A 4,934-nucleotide genomic window follows, 5' to 3' on the forward strand; every position below is an offset into this window, starting at 1 on the left:
TGTTGTTTTATGCTGCTAAATCCAACAGGGCATCAACTCCCTGTTATATTCCATGTTTATTTTCGATTTTACTTTTCCCCAATCTTGGTTTTAATTATTTTCTTTTCTATTGTGGATTTTAAAATGTTTTTATATCAAAGACAGGAAGCAAATGTAGAGACAGGCTGAAGGAAAAGCCCTGTTTTGAGAAATATATAAACTGTCAGCAGTTACAATTTTAAAATGAATTATATGTTTTGGGCCCACACTGTTAAATGTAATTTTGAAGAGTGTAAATAGCTTTCTGCCACTGATAAAAAAAATTCTCTAAAAGGAGAATTGACACTATGTATGACATGACTGAACTGTTCTCTGGAATGAGAGTGTGCGAGAGCAAGTTGGCACTCATTCTTAATATACACCCATAATTCTCGGCCATTACTAATATTGCAGCTTATTTCTGAGCTACTTATCAATCTCTGTGTTTGGAACAGTACAAAGCAGATGAGAAGTTATGCACAGCAAACTATGCTGAAGAAATTACTGTCTAACTAAAGAAAGACACAAAGGAAAAAGACAGGGAGAGGATAGGAAATAAGGATTAAATGTCGAGTTTCTAAGCTCATAACATTGGTATTCAGTTCTACCTATGGGAATGGTCTTCCCCTTTTGCATACAGGGTAGAGGGCATTGTTTATGTTTTTTTCTGAAAACAGAAGAACTAAATTCTTTTGGTTCATTTCTAAAGGCAGGGGCTTATTTTTTATGATTTTTTTCATGCAGTGTTTTTAGAATAATGATGAATATTGTGCATTTCCCCCCCTAAGAAAGAACAAACCATGTGTTTTATGGTGTACCCACTAAAGAGGAATTCCTTTTGAAATGTGTTAGCCGTGCAAGAAGAATTAAAATGGAGTTTACTTTTGTTCTTCTCAAGAGCAAATCTCTTTAGTAGCTTTTTCAAGATTGATACAACCTTTGGCAAAGCTTTGTATTTTCCTCCTGCCCTTGTTTTGGGTCAGACTTTTTTCTCTCACACTCCTTCTAACAGCCAGACAACATACTGTTGGTCCAACTCAGTAAAATTGTTTTGATTTCTGCAGACAGACCATGTGTCCAGGACCAGAACACAAGCTAAGAAAAAGGGAGGGAAATGGAAAGAATGTTTTGTAAAGTCAGAAATCTGTCCTCCTCCTCCTCCTCTCCTCCTTCTTGTGAGAAAGAAAAGAACTGTTAACAGAGAGGCAGGCAGAGACACCATCAGAGTGTGCAGCTGTCTGACCGTTGCTACACAGCTGGGGAACAGAATCTGATTGGTAGGCTGAATCCTGAGCCCCCCCCTTCCTCAATAGGCCACTCTGATAAGTGGGCAGGACAGCTAACCTATCAATCACCTGATGTCACCATGTCCCAACTTTGGAAGGCCAGAGGTTTCTCACGCTTGTTGTAATATTTGCATTTATTGACAAATGTACAGATTCAGCATAGGTGGAAGTACAGCTTAAACTCTCCAACAGATGGCAAATGCTGTGTCCTGCATCAGATCTCCACAGAGAGGCAGCTGGCAACACCAGCTGTGTTGTAGCCTCTGGTTGTGGGGATGGGGAGAAAGGTATCTTCTTATACCTTTCTCTGGTCGTTTCCCCCTGCTTATAACATCTCGGAGTGGTCCTCTCTCAAGAAGCAATTGTCTCACAATTAGCTCCCATAGAGACACATCATCCTGGACTATTAATACTCATTTGCGAAATCTCAGACTCTATCTAGGTATTGCCTTAAGGCAGCCCATCATGATAATCATATTCGCAGAAATCTTGTTAGAAAACTGATTACAGTATTAATGTGAATTTTTCTCGCCAGCAGCATATTGTGTTTTCTCCACAGTTTGTCATTTTTCACACTCCCCTGATTGAAGTCCAAATGCTTTCAATGCCATTTTAAACTTGAAAAGATACTTATTTCCCCTTCCGGAGAAATGATATTTTGTATAAAAGGCCTCTGATCTCCAATCTAAGATCCTAACCAAGCCAGCACGTTCTCAGTGGTCAGATGTGAATGCGTGCAAGAAACCTTCAGAGTCTTTGAATGTACTAGTTGTTGGTTGCTTGGTGGGGAAGGGAAAACAATGTAATCTAAACCCAACACTGCCCTAAGCAGCTGATTGACAGCATTCGTCAAATTGTGTGTCTCCATGAATGTAACTCAGGCTGCTGGAATGAGTAGAGGAATCACATATACAGCAGTAGCTTGAACATGTGGTTACATATTCAGCTAGGTATACATGCATGGAAATCTCTAAATGAAATACATTTGGCACTTGGCGGGCTAAGAGAATTCAGGATGAAAATGTGCACTTCTGAATCATACAGGCAAAGTTAAGGTTAGGTTACGGTTACAGTATTTCATTCAGTTCTGAGTAATGACTAACAACAATTCTGAATTGTTGAGTGATGATCCTTATCTCACCATCAGAAATATTTGGGCTTCCTTTCTAGCCATATTCCCTAATTATCTGAAATGATCATTAGTGTTTTCATATGTAACAAAATCATACTGCTCTACACTGTACATTGGTTTTTTAAAGGGCTCTTTCCCTCTTCCTCCCTTGAATTATCCACATTCATGCACACATGGAAACATAATTTGGGAGGGTCAAAAAAGTGTTTGTTGTCTCTCCAGCTATATTCATCCTCCCATGTGATTGACATCTGTCCTCCTCAGTCTTTTTTCTTTTTCTTTTTTGGAAATCATTTTTATTGGTTTTACAAATACAAAATACAAATAAACAGAGAATAAAAAAGTTTATCTATATACTGTAAAAAGATTCTCTGAATCTCAAGACTTCACCCCATCCCCTCCATGGGGTCTCATTTTAAACATCTACTACTGCATATTCATCCATACTCCAATTTTTATATCAAATCATATAATCCATGGTAATTTTTACACTACAAGTGAAATCAAAATCCTGCTTTTGTTTCCATCTGCTTACAGTGGTCTCCTAAGTAACTTATACATTTCCCCCATTCTTTTATAAAGTTTTTGTCCTTTGGTTTCTGAGTTTTCCAGTCAGTTTTGCCATCTCGGCATAGTCCATTAGCTTGGTTTGCCATTCTTCTCTGGTAGGGACTTTGTCTCCTTCCCTCTCTCGTCCGCCTCAGTCTTGACCAGTGGCAGCTGTTGCCCACTGGGGCTGTTAGGGTAAGAACACAGAGACCAGCAATAGGGGGGGGGGCAGAGCCAGTGCCAGGCAGAGCCAATTAATTATACTTTTGTCCCCATCCTCCCCCCACAGTAGGGCAGCGCTAAGATACACAGCTAAAATGAAACTACTGAGAGAAATGCTCTATTTTAAAATTTCTAATGAATAAATCTTGCCATAAGATGAAATAAACCATGTCCTTGGAGTCCGTTTAAAGTACAAAATAATCCAATTACATATACTGTAAGGGGGAAATAATTGAGCCACATGAATAAAGTACTAGATTTGATTAACAATAAAAATGCCACCTTGCCCAGTCTATATTCTTATTGTGTTTCAAATATTTTCTCTGCTTGAAACTCTCCTCTTAAAATTGTAACTGCATTGAGCTCATGAGTCAAACCATATTCCCAGGCTGACGGGACTGCACCTGATTACCTTGGTAGTGCCTAAAAGATCTCCTTTTAAAACATTTTGCCCCCCTGTAGTCTGTGAATGATTCAGTCACAGAAAACAAGTTATAGTTCTGTGACAGGACAATGAACTATCATCTCTCAGACTGATTTTATCCTCCTTATTCCAGCCAGCTAATGGAACCACAATGACCCAGTGCTGCTCAAGTTATAAGTTGAAAGAGAACTTTCCCTTAGCCCAAGATAATTTGTTCTCATGGCAGAATCACAATAACCTTTCTGACCCTTTAAAGCTGCCTTCTTATAGTCAGGGAGAGATACAATAATATTGGCTTCAACAGGCACTCAGGTTGTATATATATGCAAATAAAACAATGCATCGTGAAGACACCCCAGACTTCGTTGATGTTCATTCCAAGTAAGTCACACATATGTATGTGTACACACACACACACACATATATGAATAATGATAGTGTGGTCAGAAGTTACCAAATTGCTGTTGAAGGCCAGGTCCTGGTTGTTGTTTAATTTACTGTGCTATAGTGTTGTTGTTGTTGTTTAGTCATTTAGTCATGTCCGACTCTTCGTGACCCCATGGACCACAGCATGCCAGGCACTCCTGTCTTCCACTGCCTCCCGCAGTTTGGTCAAACTCATGTTAGTAGCTTCGAGAACACTGTCCAACCATCTTGTCCTCTGTCGCCCCCTTCTTCTTGTGCCCTCAATCTTTCCCAACATGATCTGTCCTTCCAGTGAGCACTCAGGGCTGATTTCCTTAAGAATGGGTCAGTTTGATCTTCTTGCAGTCCGTGGGACTCTCAAGAGTCTCCTCCAGCACCATAATTCAAAAGCATCAATTCTTTGGCGATCAGCCTTCTTTATGGTCCAGCTCTCACTTCCATACATCACTACTGGGAAAACCATAGCTTTAACTATACAAACCTTTGTTGGCAAGGTGATGTCTCTGCTTTTTAAGAGACATCACCTTTTTAAAAAGCAAAAAGCTATAGTGTTAGTCTACTTCAATTCCAAAGTATATAGTGGTGCTTCCAGATGCTTGAGGCTCCCAACACCCATGTGTGTTTCAAAGAGTGACCCTGGGCTAGCACTGGATGCTGGTTAAATGCATCCCCTTGGAATGCATTCCCTACATATTGCTCAAAGGATTACTTTGGAAACCCAAGCAAACTTCAGAAGCCACAGTAGAAGCTGTAGAAAAGAGGGCAACCACAATCTGTTTACAGGCTTGAGTGCCGCTTTGGCTCACAGCTCAAGAGCGGTTTCTTGGTCCTCCTCGTGTGAGCAATAGGTTAGCCACCAGTCATTTAGAACAAGTCA

The sequence above is a fragment of the Podarcis pityusensis genome (genome assembly GCF_964106645.2).
Source record: "Podarcis pityusensis genome assembly, chromosome: 4".
In the NCBI taxonomy this organism is placed as follows: Eukaryota; Metazoa; Chordata; class Lepidosauria; order Squamata; family Lacertidae; genus Podarcis; species Podarcis pityusensis.